Source organism: Arachis stenosperma, chromosome 10, assembly GCF_014773155.1.
Source record: "Arachis stenosperma cultivar V10309 chromosome 10, arast.V10309.gnm1.PFL2, whole genome shotgun sequence".
In the NCBI taxonomy this organism is placed as follows: Eukaryota; Viridiplantae; Streptophyta; class Magnoliopsida; order Fabales; family Fabaceae; genus Arachis; species Arachis stenosperma.
In genome coordinates this window covers 66,469,786-66,487,321 of record NC_080386.1, presented here as the reverse complement: position 1 = coordinate 66,487,321, position 17,536 = coordinate 66,469,786, and the positions used below count along the sequence as shown (strand labels likewise).

Here is a 17,536-nt window from a genome sequence, read left to right as displayed (position 1 = left end):
AATGATTGGCATCCATAGGAACTCAGAATTCAAATAGTATTATTGATTCTCCTAGTTTAGTATGTTAATTCTTGAACACAGCTATTTTATGAGTCTTGGCCGTGGCCCTAAGCACTTTGTTTTCCAGTATTTCCACCGGATACATAAATGCCACAGACATATAACTGGGTGAACCTTTTCAGATTGTGACTTAGCTTTGCTAAAGTCTCCAATTAGAGGTGTCCAGAGTTCTTAAGCACACTCTTTTACTTTGGATCACGACTTTAACCACTCAGTCTTAAGCTTTTAACTTGGACCTGCATGCCACAAGCACGTGGTTAGGGACAGCTTGATTTAGTCGCTTAGGCCTGGATTTATTTTCTTGGGCCCTTCTATCCATTGATGCTCAAAACCTTGGATCCTTTTTACCCTTGCCTTTTGGTTTAAAGGGCTATTGGCCTTTTCTACTACTCCTTCTCTTTTTTTTTCAGTGCTTTTTCTTGTTTCAAGAATCAATTTCATGATTTTTCAGATCATCAATAACATTTCTCTTGTTCATCATTCTTTCAAGAGCCAACAATTTTAACATTCATAAAATTCAATATAAAAAAATATGCACTGTTCAGGCATTCATTCAGAATACAAAAAGTATTGCCACCACATATAAATAATTAGAATTTTCCTTATTAAAAACTCGAAAAAATTATTACCTCCTTATTCTAAAAATCTGCTATTTTATTCATGTTTGATGATGATGAGAAAAATAAATTATAGCTTAATTGGAGATAAAATCAAAATAGAGATACTAATTACTACTACCCATATATAACTTCTAAAGTAAATTCCTAATAAGAACAATTATCACAGAGTTAAGGCTAAGATTTCGACTCAACAACCTTTATTTTGGGAGGTGGATGCTCTTTTAATCTGTGTGGTGCTTGGCCCTTCAAGAGATAGCTTCTGACGCTTCAGTTCCTTAAGCTCATGCCTTTGCTCTTCTTGTTCCCCAAGCATTTTGCAAAACATGCTACTTTGATTTTGCTGTTCTTCCTTTAGTTGGTCCATAGTTTCTTGCAACTTGGTGACAGATGCTTCAAGATGCTCCCAGTATTCAATTTGAGGGATTTCTGGGAGGAACTCCTGTGCTTTCCTCTTGATGGGGTCGTCTTGCACTTGTTGTCCTTCCATTGACTTTTTGGTGATTGGTTGCTCAACTGAGATATACTCATTTACTCCTATCTTCACCCCAGCATCTTTACACAGCATAGAGATTAGGCTTGGATAAGCCAATTTGGCATCTTTGAAGTTCTTATTTGCAATTGTGTAAAGTTCACAAGAGATCAGCTGATGAACTTCCACTTCTTTTCCCAGCATAATGCAATGGATCATTACTGCTCTTTTTATGGTGACTTCAGAGCGGTTGCTAGTGGGCAGTATAGAATGCCCAATGAAGTCCAGCCAGGCTCTGGCGACTGGTTTGAGATCTCCTATCTTGAGTTGATTTGGGACACCCTTTGTGTTGGTTGTCCACTTGGTTCGAGGAAGGCATATGTCCTCTAGAATTTCGTTCAAGCCCTTATTTGTTCTCATCATTCTCCTATTAAAAGAGTCTGGGTCATCTTTCAGCTGAGGTAGCTTGAAGATCTCCCTGATTTTATCAGGGTGGAGGTGAACAATCTTCCCTCTGACCAAAGTCCGATAGTCATAGAAGGTGGCTCCAGCTATTCTCTGCCTGTCTGTTTGCCACAGATTATAGTAGAATTCCTGAACCATGTTTCTTCCCACCTTTGTTTCAAGATTAGCTAGGATTTCCCAGCTCCTATTTCAAATTTTCTCTTGGATCTCCGGATATTCGTCTTCTTTTAGATCGAATTTAACTTTCGGGATCACTGACCTTAGACCCATTATTTTGTAGTAATGGTCTGAATGTTCTTTGGTTAAGAACTTCCCTTGATTCCAAAGTAGTTTTGGAATATTCTCTTTCCTGCCTCTTGGAGTGGTTTGTTTTCCCTTAGGAGCCATGATCTTAGTGGGTATTGGTTTAGTGATCAGGGATAAACATACCAAACTTAGAGGTTTTCTTGTCCTCAAGCAAAAGAAAGGAAAGGAGAGGGATGGATGGAGAGCCAAGTTCGAATTATGGAGGAAAGGAGGGAGCTGAACGTGGATTTAAAGAGAGGGGGTGGGTTTTCAAAAATTTTGAAGAAAATATGATAGAAGATATGATTTGTAAAAGATAAGTATGATAGGAGAAAGATGCAATTTAAAATTGAAAAGATATAAGAGATATTTGAAAAAGATAAATATGAATTTTGAAAAGAAGATATGATGAGTTTAAAAAGATTTGAGAAGAATTTAAAAAGATTTGAAAAGAATTCAAAAAGATAATTGAGTTTTGAAAAAGATTTGAAAAGAAGTTGAAGAGGATTTAAAAAAAAAGATTTGTGTTTAGAATTAAGATACATTTGATATATTTGAAAAAGGATTTGAAAAATTAGGATTTGTAATATGTTTATGCAAGAAATTATGGATGGAAACATGAAAATTTGAAAAAAATCAAGTTGGGAACAAAAACTTCCTCCCTTCCACAATCCTGGCATTAAATGCCCAACTGCTGCATGTTTTGGGCGTTTAACGCCCAGTTGGTGCTTGGTTTGGGCGTTTAACGCCCAGCTGTTGCTTCTAACTGGCGTTAAACGCCATAAGCTCCTTTATCACTGGGCGTTTTTCTGAACGCCCAGGACGCTGTAAATCTGGCGTTAAACACCCAGAAGCTGCTTCTTTCTGGCGTTTAACGCCCAGATGGCTATCTCTACTGGCGTTAAACGCCCAGTAGATGCTTCTTTTGGGCATTTAACGCCCAAAACAGCTCTTACTGGCGTTTTCGCACCAGTGAGCTTCTTTTTGCTGTTTTTATCCTCTGAATCCTTCTGTAAATCTGTGAACTCATGCAATTGATACTTTACCTTGAAGAAAATTAATATGAACCTATAAATTTATTAATTATTTAACAAATAAGTTTTTTAATGGCTGGGTTGCCTCCCAGCAAGCGCTTCTTTATTGTCTTTAGCTGGACTATTACTGAGCTTTAATCAAGTCTCAGTTTTGAGCATTCTTGCTCAAAATTGCTTTCAAGATAATGTCTGACTCTCTGTCCATTAACAATGATTTTTTTGTTAGAGTCATTATCCTGAAGCTCTACATATCCATATGGTGACACACCTGTAATCACATATGGACCTCTCCACCGGGATTTCAATTTCCCGGGGAATAATCTGAGCCTAGAATTAAACAGTAGAACTTTCTGCCCCGGCTTAAAGACTCTGGATGATAGCTTTTTGTCATGCCATCTTTTTGCTTTCTCTTTGTAAATTTTTGCATTTTCAAAAGCGTTGAGTCTGAATTCCTCTAGCTCATTTAACTGGAGCAATCATTTTTCTCCAGTTAACTTGGCATCAAGGTTTAGGAATCTGGTTACCCAATAGGCCTTATGTTCCAGTTCCACTGGCAAGTGACAGGCTTTTCCATACACAAGCTGGTATGGAGAGGTCCCTATAGGAGTCTTGAATGCTGTCCTGTATGCCCACAGAGCATCATCCACGCTTCTTGTCCAATCCCTTCTACGGTTAATCACAGTCCGTTCCAGGATTCTTTTAAGTTCTCTATTAGAGACTTCAGCTTGCCCATTTGTCTGTGGATGATATGGAGTTGCTACCCTGTGGCTAACTCCATATCGAACCATAGCAGAGTAAAGTTGTTTATTGCAGAAATGAGCGCCCCCATCAGTGATTAGTACTCTAGGGACACCAAATTTGCTGAAGATATATTTCTGGAAGAATTTCAGCACTGTCTTAGTATCATTAGTGGGTGTTACAATAGCTTCCACCCATTTGGATACATAATCCACTGCTACCAGAATATAAGTGTTTGAGTATGATGGTGGGAAAGGCCCAATGAAGTCAACACCTCAGACATCAAACAACTCAATCTCCAAGATCCCTTGTTGAGGCATGGCATAACTATGAGGCAGATTGCCAGATCTTTGGCAACTGTCACAATTAAGTACAAACTCTCGGGAGTCTTTATGGAGAGTAGGCCAGTAGAAGCCACATTTTAGGACTCTTGTGGCTGCTCGCTCACTTCCAAAATGTCTTCCATACTGTGATCCATGGCAATGCCAGAGGATCTTCTGTGCTTCATCTTTAGGCACACATCGACGGATTACTCTGTCTGCACATCTCTTGAAGAGATATGGTTCATCCCAAAGATAGTACTTTGCATCCGAAATTAATTTCTTTGATTGCTGCCTACTATATTCTTTGGGTATGAATCTTACAGCATTGTAGTTTGCAATGTCTTCAAACCATGGTACTTCCTGGATGACAAAGAGTTGCTCATCCAAAAAATTTTCAGAGATCTCAGTAAGAGGGAGGGACGCCCCTTCTACTGGTTCTATTCGGGACAGGTGATCTGCTACTGGATTCTCTGTCCTTTTTCTGTCTCTTATTTCTATATCAAACTCTTGCAGAAGCAACACCCATCTTATGAGTCGGGGTTTTGAATCCTGCTTTGTGAGTAGATATTTAAGAGCAGCATGGTCAGTGTACACAATCACTTTTGATCCTACTAAATCGGATCTGAACTCGTCAATGGCATAAACCACTACAAGCAATTCCTTTTCTGTGGTTGTGTAGTTCTTCTGCGCATCATTTAGAACACGGCTGGCATAATACTGAAAAGTCATCCATGAAGACTTCCAGAAATATTTCCACCATATCAGAGAAAATAGAGAGCATGCACCTTTGAAAGGTTTCAGGTGCATTGCACAGACCAAATGGCATCCTTCTGTATGCAAATACTCCGGATGGACATGTGAATGATATTTTCTCTTGATCCTGGGGATCTACTACAATTTGATTATAACCTGAATATCCATCCAGGAAGCAGTAGTATTCATGACCTGCTAGTCTTTCTAGCATCTGGTCTATAAATGGTAAAGGAAAATGATCCTTTCTGGTAGCTGTATTGAGCCTTCTGTAATCAATACACATACGCCACCCTGTAACTGTTCTTTTAGGAACCAGTTGATTTTTTTCATTATGAACCACTGTCATGCCACCCTTCTTAGGGACGACTTGGATAGGGCTTACCCAGGGGCTATCAAAAATAGGATAAATAATCCCAGCCTCTAGTAATTTAGTGACCTCCTTCTGCTCCACCTCCTTCATGGCTGGATTCAGCCGCCTTTGTGGTTGAACCACTGGCTTAGTGTCATCCTCCAATAGGATTTTGTGCATTCATCTGGCTGGGCTAATGCCCTTAACATCACTAATGGACCACGCAAGAGCTGTCTTGTGTATCCTCAGTACTTGAATTAGTGCTTCCTCTTCCTGTGGCTCTAAGGTAGGGCTTATGATTACAGGAAAGGTGTCACCTTCTCCCAGAAATGCATATTTCAGGGATGGTGGTAATAGTTTGAGCTCGGGTTTAGGAGGTTTCTCCTCTTCCTGAGGGATTTTCAGAGGTTCTATTATTCTCTCTGGTTCCTCCAGATCAGGCTGAACATCTTTAAAGATATCCTCTAGCTCTGATTTGAGACTCTCAGTCATATTGACCTCTTCAACCAGAGAGTCAATAATATCAATGCTCATGCAGTCGTTTAGGGTGTCTAGATGCTGCATAGCTTTGACAACATTCAACTTAAACTCGTCCTCATTGACTCTCAGGGTTAATTCCCCTTTTTGGATGTCAATAAGGGTTCGTCCAGTTGCTAGGAAAGGTCTTCCTAGAATGAGAGTTGCACTCTTGTGCTCCTCCATTTCCAGCACCGCAAAGTCAGTGGGAAAGGCAAATGGCCCAACCTTGACAATCATGTCTTCAATCACGCCTGGTGGGTATTTAATGGAGCCATCAGCAAGTTGGAGACATATCCGGGTTGGTTTGACTTCTTCAGTCAAACCAAGCTTTCTGATAGTAGATGCAGGTATTAGGTTGATACTTGCTGCAAGATCACAGAGAGCTTTCTTGGTACAAGTACCCTCTAATGTGCATGGTATCATGAAGCTTCCGGGATCTTTAAGCTTCTCTGGTAAGCTTTTCAGAATGACTGCACTGCATTCTTCAGTGAGGTAAACTTTTTCAGTTTCTCTCCAATCCTTCTTATGACTTAAGATCTCTTTCATGAACTTAGCATAAGAGGGTATTTGCTCAAGTGCCTCTGCAAATGGAATCTTTATTTCAAGAGTCCTGAGGTAGTCTACAAAGCGGGCAAATTGCTTATCCTATTCCGCTTGGCGGAGTTTCTGAGGATAAGGCATTTTGGCTTTGTATTCCTCAACCTTAGTTGCTGCAGGTTTATTTTCCACAGATGTGGTTGAAGAAGCCTTTTTAGAGGGATTGCTATCAGCACTTGTATGTGTCTGATCCCTTACTGGAGTTTGAATGCCAGGGTTGGAAGCTGGAGTGGCGTTAGACGCCAACTCCTTACTTGTTTCTAGCATCTGAACGCCAGAACTAAGCTTCCTTTGGGCGTTCAACACCAATTCCTTACTTGTTTCTGGCGTTTGAACGCCAGAACTGAGCATGGGTTGGGCGTTTAACGCCAGCTCTTCACCCTTTTCTGGCGTTTGAACGCAAGAATTATTCCTCTCTGGGCTCTTACTATCCTCAGAGGGATTTTGGGTAGCAGTTTGTTCATTTCTTGGCTTCCTGCTGCCTTGAAGTGAGGTATTTAATGTTTTCCCACTTCTTAATTGAACTGCTTGGCACTCTTCTGTTATTTGTTTTGACAACTACTGTTCTGTTTGCTTCAACTGCACTTCCATATTCATATTAGCCATTCTTGTGTCTTGTAGTATTTCCTTGAATTCGGCTAGCTGTTTTGTTAGAAAATCTAATTGCTGATTGAATTCAGTAACTTGTTCTGCAGGACTAAGATCAGCCGTTACTGTTTTAACCTCTTCTTTCATGGAAGACTCACTACTTAGGTACAGATGCTGATTTCTGGCAACTGTATCAATGAGCTCTTGAGCTTCTTCAATTGTCTTTCTCATGTGTATAGATCCACCAGCTGAGTGGTCCAAAGATATCTGAGCTTTCTCTGTAAGCCCATAATAGAAGATGTCTAACTGCACCCACTCTGAAAATATTTCAGAGGGGCATTTTCTTAACATCTCTCTGTATCTCTCCCAGGCATCATAAAGAGATTCATTATCTCCTTGTTTAAATCCTTGGATGTTCAGCCTTAGCTGTGTCATCCGTTTCGGAGGGAAATATTGATTCAGGAATTTTTCTGACAGCTGTTTCTATGTCCTTATGCTAGCCTTGGGTTGGTTATTTAACCACCTCTTAGCTTGGTCTTTTACAGCAAATGGAAACAGTAATAATCTGTAGATATCCTGATCTACTTCCTTATCATGTATTGTGTCAGCAATTTGTAAAAACTGTGCCAGAAACTCTGTAGGTTCTTCCTGTGGAAGACCGGAATATTGGCAACTTTGCTGCACCATGATAATGAGCTGAGGATTCAACTAAAAAAACTGACTCCGATGGAGGGTATACAGATACTACTCCCATATGAAGCAGTAATGGGGTTAGCATATGACCCCAAAGTCCTTCTGGACTGTTCATTTCCAGTTAGGTCCATGATGGAGAAAGGGAGATGACGTGGATTTATTTTATTTATTTTATTATATTTAAAAAAATATTTCGAAATAATAAAGTAAAATAAAATAAAAACTATAATAAAAAAGAGATTTGAAAATATTTTATGAGGATTTTTGAAAAAGTGAGGAGAGAGAAAGTGGTTAGGATATTTTTGAAAAAGATATCATTTTTAAAAATCTTAAAAGGATAAGATTTGAAAAATTTTGAAATTGAAATCTTAATTTTTTTAAAAAAAATTCGAAATAATTGCTTAAAAATAGTTAGAAAAGAAAATATATTTTTTTTAATTTTATGATGAAAGAGAAAAACACACAAAAGACACAGGACTTAAAATTTTTAGATCTAATGCTCCGTGTTTTCGAAAATTTTGGAGGGAAAACACCAAGGAACACCAAACTTAAAAATTTCAAGATCAAAACACAAGGAAGACTCAAGAACACTTTGAAGACTCACAAGAACAACAAGAACACCAAACTTAAAATTCTTAGAAAACCAAAATAAAATTTTCGAAAACTAAAGAAAAATTAACAAGAGAACACCAAACTTAAAGTTTGGCACAAGATTTAATCAAAGAGAAATTATTTTTTTGAAAAAGTTTTAAAAGGAAGATACCCAATTGCCTAGAACACAAGCCAACGCTCTGGCCAACTGAGCTATAAATTTAACGTGTTTTAATAAGGTATTTAACAAATAAAAAAAATTTGAAAACTAGAAATTGGAAAATGCACAAGAAAAACAAGAAAAGACACAAAACAAGACAAACCAAAGATCAAACAAGAAAAATTGACAAGAACAATTTGAAGATCAAGGAAGAACAAAGAACATGCAATTCAAAAATTGTAAGACAAAGATAAGCATGCAATTGACACCAAACTTAAAACATGACACTAAACTCACAGAAAACTAAAAATTAATAAAGAAAAATAATATTTTTGAAAAATTTTTGAAAAGAAAATAAAAGAATCTGACCCAAAAGACAAAATTTCCTAATCTAAGCAACAAGATTCACCGTCAGTTGTTCAAACTCAAACGATCCCCGGCAACGGCGACAAAAACTTGGTGCACAAAAATTACACTCACATTATGTAATTCTGCACAACTAACCAGCAAGTGCACTGGGTCATCCAAGTAATACCTTACGTGAGTAAAGGTCGATCCCACGGAGAATGCCGGCTTGAAGCAAGCTATGGTTCTCTTATTATTCTTAGTCAAGATACCAATAGGGGTTCTTTAGTTTCAATTGTAAAAGGTGAAAGAGCATGAAATGAGTATGTGTTACGCAGTAATGGAGAGTATGTTGGAGTTTTGGAGATGCTTTGTCTTCTTAATCTCTGCTTTCCTACTGTCAGCTTCTTCACGCACGCAAAGTTCCTTCTATGGCAAGCTGTGTATTGGTGGATCACTGTTGTCAATGGCTACCATCTGTCCTCTCAGTGAAAATGGTCCAGGTGCGCTGTCACCGCACGACTAATCATCTCTCAGTTCTCACTCATGCTCGAATAGGATCCTTGATCCTTTTGCGTCTGTCACTACGCCCGACCTTTGTGAGTTTGAAGCTCGTCACAGTCATTCAATCCTTGAATCCTACTCGGAATACCACAGACAAGGTTTAGACTTTTCGAATTCTCAAGAATGCTGCCAATGGATTCTAGCTTATACCACGAAGATTCTGATTGAGGAATCCAAGAGATACTCATTCAATCTAATATAGAACGGAGGTGGTTGTCAGTCACGCATTCATAGATTGAGAATGGTGATTAGTGTCACGGATCATCACATTCATCATATTGAAGTGCGAATGAATATCTTAATAGAAACAAGCATGTTTGAATAGAAAACAAAAATAGTTGCATTAATTCATCGAGACGCTGCAGAGCTCCTCACCCCCAACAATGGAGTTTAGAGACTCATGCCGTCAAAAAGTACAAAGTTCAGATCTAAAATGTCATGAGGTACAAAATAAGTCTCTAAAAGTTGTTTAAATACTAAATTAGTAACTTAGGTTTACAGAAGATGAGTAAACTGAGATAGATAGTGCATGAATTCACTTCTGGGGCCCACTTGGTATGTGCTGGGGCTGAGACTTGAGCTTTTCATGTGCTTGGGCTGTTTTGGGAGTTAAACGTCAGGTTGTGACTTGTTTTGGGCGTTTAACTCCAACTGGTAACCTGTTTCTAGCGTTTAACGCCAGAATGGAACATAGAACTGGCGTTAAACGCCAGTTTACATCGTTTATCTTCAAGCAAAGTATGAACTATTATATATTGCTGGAAAGCCCTGGATGTCTACTTTCCAACCCAATTAAGACCGCGCCAATTTGAGTCCTGCAGCTCCAAAAACTCCATTCCGACTGCAGGGAGATCAGAATCCAACAACATCAGCAGTCCTTTTTCAGCCTGAACCAGATTTATGCTCAGCTCCCTCAATTTCAGTCAGAAAATATTTGAAGTCACAGAAAAATATACAAACTCATAGTAAAGTCCAGAAATATGAATTTTGCCTAAAAACTAATACAAATATACTAAAAAGTAACTAAAACATACTAAAAACTATATGAAATTACCCCCAAAAAGCGTATAAAATATACGCTCATCAGGTGTCCTCCATGTTTTCTTTCATTAAGAAAACTGAGTTCTTGATGTTCATATTGATCTTCGAGATTGTTCCTGGTGTTCATCTTGACATTCATAATGTTCTTGCATATATCTTGTGTTTTGATCCAAGAATCATATGTTTTGACTCATTTTGTTGTTTTTCAAAATTGAAAATATATCTTCTTGAATAAAGGATATAGCAAAATGAAGATCCAAGAACATAAAGCAGAGGATTTACAGAGAAAAAGCTGGGCGTTCAAAACGCCTAGTGAAGAAGGAAAACTGGCGTCTAAACGCCAGCCAGGGTACCTGGTTGGGCGTTTAAACACCCAATAAGGAAGGAAAATTGGCGTTTAAACGCCAGCCAGGGTACCTGGCTAGGCGTTTAAACGCCCAAACCATGCAGCAATTGGGCGTACATGCAGCTCCTGGGCGTTTAACGCCAGGATGACACAAGGAGAGGAATTTTGTTTTCAAATCAAATCTTTTTCAAATCAAATATTTTCAATCATATCTTTTTTAAAATCATATCTTTTCAAACATATCTTTTTCAAAAAAAAAAAATCAAATCTTTTTAATTTCCTTTTCAAATATTTTTCAAAATAAATTTCAATCATATCTTTTTGAAATCATATCTTTTTCAAAATCAATTTCAAAATCTTTTCTAACTTCTTATCTTCTCAAAATTGATTTTCAAATCTTTTTCAACTAACTAATCGACTTTTGATTTGTTTTACTATTTCTTATCTTTTTCAAAACTACAACCAATTTTTCAAAAATTCATTTTAAATTTTATTCTTTTAATTTTCAAAAATTTCCCCCTCTTACCTTTTTCTATTTGAATACTAACATTCCTCATCCATTGTCAATTTGGACACCATATCTCTTGTATGTTCGAATTCTTACCTCCTTCTTCTATTCTTTTTTTTCCTTTGGCATCTCAAGGAATCTCTATACTGTGACATAGAGGATTCCATATTTTCTTTGTTTTCTTCTCTTTCATATGAGCAGGAACAAAGATAAAGGCATACTTGTTGAAGCTGATCCTGAACCTGAAAGGACTCTGAAGAGGAAGCTAAGAGCAGCTAAAGCACAAAACTCTGAAGAGGACCTCACTGAAATTTTTGAAAAGGAAGCAGCAAAAGAAACAATTATGGCTGAACCAAATAGCAATGCAAGGAAGATGCTTGGTGATTTTACTACACCAACTTCCAACTTATATGGAAGAAGCATCTCAATCCCTGCCATAAGAGTAAACAATTTTGAGCTAAAGCCTCAATTACTTTCTCTACTGCAACAGATCTACAAGTTTCATGGACTTCCATCAGAAGACCCTTATCAGTTCTTAACTGAGTTCCTGCAGATCTGTGACACTGTTAAGACCAATGGAGTTGATCTTGAGGTCTACAAGTTTATGCTTTTCCCTTTTGCTGTAGTGATAGAACTAGAACATGGTTAGACTCACAACCTAGAGATAGCCTGGACTCTTGGGATAAGCTGGTCACGGCTTTCTTAGCCAAGTTCTTTCCTCCTCAAAAGCTGAGCAAGCTTAGAGTGGATGTTCAGACCTTCAGACAAAAAGATGGTGAGTCCCTCTATGAAGCTTGGGAAAGATACAAGCAATTGACCAAAAAGTGTCCTTCCGACATGCTTTCAGAATGGACCATATTTGATATATTCTATGATGGTCTGTCTGAATTTTCCAAGATGTCATTGGACCATTCTGCAGGTGGATCCATTCACCTAAAGAAAATGCCTGCAGAAGCTCAGGAACTTATTGAAATGGTTACAAATAACCAGTTCATGTATACCTCTGATAGGAATCCTGTGAGTAATGGGACGCCTCAAAAGAGAGGAGTTCTTGAAATTGACGTTCTGAATGCCATACTGGCTCAGAATAAAATATTGACCCAACAAGTCAATATGATCTTTCAGAGTCTGAATGGATTGCAAAATTCATCCAACAGTGCCAAAGAAGCATCTTTTGAAGAAGAAGCTTATGATCCTGAGAACCCTGCAATGGTAGAGGTGAATTACATGGGTGAAGCCTTTGGCAACACCTATAATCCTTCATGGAAAAATCATCCAAATTTTTCATGGAAGGATCAACAGAAGCAAGGCTTCAACAATAACAATGGTGGACGAAACAGGTTTAGCAATAGCAAATCTTTCCCATCAGCATCTCAGCAACAGATAGAGCATTTTGAGCAGAATCCTTCTAGCTTAGCAAACATAGTCTCTGATCTATCTAAGGCCACTCTTAGTTTCATGACTGAAACAAGATCCTCCATTAGAAATTTGGAGGCACAAGTGGGACAGCTGAGTAAAAGGTTCATGAAACTCCTCCTAGCACTCTCCCAAGCAATACAGAAGAGAATCCCAAAGGAGAGTGCAAGGCCATTGATGTAATCAAAATGGCCAAACCTGGGAAGGAGGAGGAGGACGTGAATCCTAATGAGGAAGACCTCAGGGAACATCCAATGGTCAGTAAGGAATACCCTAATGAAGAATCAAAGGAATCTGAGGCTCATACAGAGACCATAGAGATTTCCTTGGACCTCCTTTTACCATTCATGAGCTTTGATGATTATTCATGTTCTGAAGAAGATGAAGACATTGTTGAAGGGCAAGTTGCCCGATATTTAGGAGCAATCATGAAGCTGAATGCCAAGCTGTTTGGTAATGAGACTTGGGAGGATGAATCTCCCTTGCTCACCAATGAACTGAATACATTGGTTCAGCAAAATTTATCTCAAAAGAAACAGGATCCTGGTAAATTCTTAACACCTTGTACCATAGGCACCATGACCATTGAGAAAGCTCTGTATGACCTGGGGTCAGGGATAAACATGATGCCACTCTCTGTAATGGAGAAACTAGGAATTTTTGAGGTACAAGCTGCTAAATTCTCAATAGAGATGGCAGATAAGTCTATGAAAAAGGCTTATGGACTAGTAGAGGACGTGCTAGTGAAGGTTGAAGGCCTTTACTTCCCTGCTGATTTCATATTCCTAGACACTAGGAGGGATGAGGATGAATCCATCATCCTTGGAAGACCATTCCTAGCCACAGCAAGAGCTATGATTGATGTTGACAGAGGAGAGTTGATCATTCATGTGAATGAAGAATGCCTTGTAGTAAAGACTCAAGGTTCTCCATCTGTAACCAAGGAGAGTAAGCATGAAGAGCTTCTCCCAATACAGAGTCAAATAGAGCCCCCACATTCAAACTTTAAGTTTGGTGTTGGGAGGCCACAGCCAAACTCTAAGTTTGGTGTTGAGAGATCTCAACCATACTCTGATCATCTGTGAGACTCGATGAGAGCTCACTGTCAAGCTATTGACATTAAAGAAGCGCTTATTGGGAGGCAACCCAATTGTATTTTAATTTTATCCATATTATTTTGTTTTCTTTTAGGTTGATGATCATGTGAAGTCACAAAGACAATTACAAAAATCAAGAAAAAAATCAAAAACAGCATTGAAAATAGCACACCCTGGATAAATGCCAGTAAGGGTAGCAAAATGGGCGTTTATACGCCCAATCTGGCACCTTTCTGGGCATTTAAATGCCAGAACAGGGGACCAGACTAGCGTTTAAATGCCAGAACAGGGCAACAAACTGGCGTCTAGACGTCAGAACAGGAAGGAAAGCTGGCGTTTAAAAGCCAGAACAGGGTAGCAGACTGGCGTTTAAACGCCAGAATTGCACTCTAAGGCATGTTGAACGCCCAATTGGAGCAGGGAAGAGAATTCCTTGACCCCTCAGGATCTGTGGACCCCATGGGATCCCCACCAACCTTAACTCACTCTCTCTCCTCTTCACACCTTTCTACAACACTCTTCCCCAAATACCCTTCACCAATCACTTCCTTAACTTTCCCCCCTCACTCCTTCATTTTCACACATCATACACCACCTTCTTCTACCCTTGGCCGAACCCTATACAACCTCCATCTCCTCCATTTTCTTCTTCTACATCTTTCTTTCTTCTTTTGCTCGGGGATGAGGAAATATTTTAAGTTTGGTGTGGTAAAAGCATTGCTTTTTGTTTTTCCATAACCATTTATGACACCTAAGGCCGGAGAAACCTCTAGAAAGAGAAAAGGGAAGGCAATTGTTTCAACCTCCGAGTCATGGGAGATGGAGAGATTCATCTCAAGGGTCCATAGCTCAGTAATAGAGCATTTGACTGCATAACAAGAGAGCCCACTCATGGACCTCAACAAAAGTATGAGGAATTCCCTCATCAAGAAATCCCTGAGATGCCTCAAGGGATACATTTTTCTCCACACAACTATTGGGAGAAACTAAGGATAGGAGCACCAAAAGCATTAATGATGGAGCAACAACGGCAAGAAAGAGACATAGAGGAGCTCAAGAGCACCATTGGTTCAAGAAGAGGAAGACATCACCCTCACTAAGGTGGACTCATTCCTTAATCTCCTTGTGTATTTATTTTTCTGTTTTCAATTTTTAGGCTGTATGTTCTATCTATGTTTGTGTCTTTACTACATGATCATTAGTGTCTAGTGTCTATGTCTTAAAGCTATGAATAACTCCATAAATCCTTCACCTCTCTTAAATGAAAAATGTGCTTAATTACAAAAGAACAAGAAGTACGTGGATTTCAAATTTTATCTTGAAACTAGTTTAATTATTTTGATGTGGTGGCAATACTTTTTGTTCTTTGAATGAATGCTTGAACAGTGCATATTTTTTATCTTGTTGTTTATGAATGTTAAAGTTGTTGGCTCTTGAAAGAATGATGAACAAAGAGAAATGTTATTGATAATCTGAAAAATCATGAAATTGATTCTTAAAGCAAGAAAAAGTAGTGAATAAGAAAGCTTACGGAAAAAAAAAGAAAAAAATTAACAAAAAAATGGCAAAAAAAAGCAAAGAGAAAAGAAAAAGAAAAAGAAAAGCAAGCAGAAAAAGCCAATAGCCCTTTAAACCAAAAAGCAAGGGTAAAAAGGATCCAAGACTTTGAGCATCAGTGGATAGGAGGGCCCAAGGAAATAAATTCCAGGCCTAAGCGGCTAAATCAAGCTGTCCCTAACCATGTGCTTGTGGCATGCAGGTCCAAGTGAAAAACTTGAGACTGAGTGGTTAAAGTCGTGATCCAAAGCAAAAGAGTGTGCTTAAGAACTCTGGACACCTCTAACTGGGGACTTTAGCAAAGCTGAGTCACAATCTGAAAAGGTTCACCCAGTTATGTGTCTATAGCATTTATGTATCCGGTGGTAATACTGGAAAACAAAGTGCTTAGGGCCACGGCCAAGACTCATAAAGTAGCTGTGTTCAAGAATCAACATACTAAACTAGGAGAATCAATAACACTATCTAAAATTATGAGTTCCTATAGATGCCAATCATTCTGAATTTCAAAGGATAAAGTGAGATGCCAAAACTGTTCAGAAGCAAAAAGCTACTAGCCCCGCTCATCAAATTGGGACTAAGTTTCATTGATATTGTGAGATTCATTGTATATTCTCTTCTTTTTATCCTATTTTGTTTTTAGTTGCTTGGGGACAAGCAACAATTTAAGATTGGTGTTGTGATGAGCGGATAATTTATACGCTTTTTGGCATTGTTTTTATATAGTTTTTAGTATGATTTAGTTGCCTTTTAGTATATTTTTATTAGCTTTTAAGCACAATTCACATTTCTGGACTTACTATGAGTTTGTGTATTTTTCTGTGATTTCGGGTATTTTCTGGCTGAAATTGAGGGACCTGAGCAAAAATCTGATTCAGAGGCTGAAAAAGGACTACTAATGCTGTTGGATTCTGACCTCCCTGCACTCGAAATGGATTTTTTGGAGCCACAGAAAATCAAATGGCGCGCTCTCAATTGCTTTAGAAAGTAGACATCCAGTGCTTTCCAGCAATATATAATAGTTCATACTTTGCACGAGTTTAGACGATGCAAACTGGCGTTCAACGCCAGCTTTCTGCCCTATTCTAGCGTTAAACGCCAGAAACAAGTTGCAAGTGATGCCAAGGCATCTTAGGCTAGTTTCACTAGCCTTTTTCTTTTATTTTTAGTTGTTTTATGCATTTTCTTGAGCCTTAAGTAATCATTTGGGCCAAATAGTCATGCTTGTCTTAAATCATTCAAACATGAAGATTTTGATGCAAATTCCATGAGTTTTTAGTTATATTCCTTGAATGCTATGAATGGATTATTTCTTATGAAATTTTGCAAGACTTTGATGCAATTGTTTGGGTGATTTCAGGGAAGAAGAGGCTAGGCAAGGAAGCAACAAAATCAATAAAAGAAGCTTGAAGATCACATGTGCCAAGCCATATAATGCAGTAACTGGCATTTAACCTCTAGTTTAACCTTAAACTGGAAGTTAAACGCCAGAAAAAGGAAGGGCATCAAAGCTGAAAGTGGCGTTTAACCTTCAGTTTAAGGTTAAACTGAAGGTTAAACGCCAGAATCATGAAAGCTGAGAAAAGAGGAAACTGGCGTTTAACCTCCAGTTTGACCTTAAACTGAAGGTTAAACGCCAGAATGAGAATGGCACCAAGGGAGTATTTCCACGTTTAACCTCCAGTTTGACCTCAAACTGGAGGTTAAACGTGTTCGAACCTCATTATGCACCAGGAAGCCATTTCCACGTTTAACCTCCAGTTTGACCTCAAACTGGAGCTTAAACGTGTTATATGGAACAGCTTGACCATGCCTTCTTCAAACATAAATAACTTGAGCTACAAAACTCCAAATGAGGTGATTCAAAATGCATTGGAAAGAAGACATCTAGAGCTTTCCAAGCATATATGGCATGCATGGTGGATACTAAAAATTGAGGGAGAAAACAGCCCCGTAATGTGCATAGAAGAGCATAGTACCAACATGCAATCAGGCCAGCTGACCTCTTCACCTTCCATGGAGTATAACTTGAGCTATAGAGATCCAATTGAGGTGCTTCCAGTTGCGTTAGAAAGCTGACATCCATAGCTTTCCAACGAGGTATAATAGTCTATATTTGGCATCAAATTGGCAAGGTTGACTAGAGAACAAAGTGACGACTCAAGAAAGGGGGGATGCAACGTTTGAGTGTAGTTTAATGGATCATTATCCTTTTTGGATCAATTATGTCACTCTACCCTTCAAGCAAGCAATGCCCATCAACAACACCAAATCAAGGCCACAAGAATCATCTAGAATAGTTTATTTCATTTGATTGTAATTTGCTTTTAATTTCATTTCATTTTGTAATTTAGGGAGCCTATTTAAAGGCCTTAGTTTCTGCATTTGAAGGAAGGGGGGATTGAAGGGGAATCTAGC

General features: G+C 38.6%; 1 non-coding gene across 1 annotated transcript; it reads right to left on the bottom strand.

The window, feature by feature from the left end:
* Positions 1 to 11,783: 11,783 nt before the first annotated feature.
* On the bottom strand, positions 11,784 to 11,891 carry LOC130958553 (small nucleolar RNA R71). The gene has a single exon (XR_009077667.1). It is a non-coding gene; the product is annotated as a small nucleolar RNA R71 (small nucleolar RNA).
* Between the last annotated feature and the right edge of the window lie 5,645 nt (positions 11,892 to 17,536).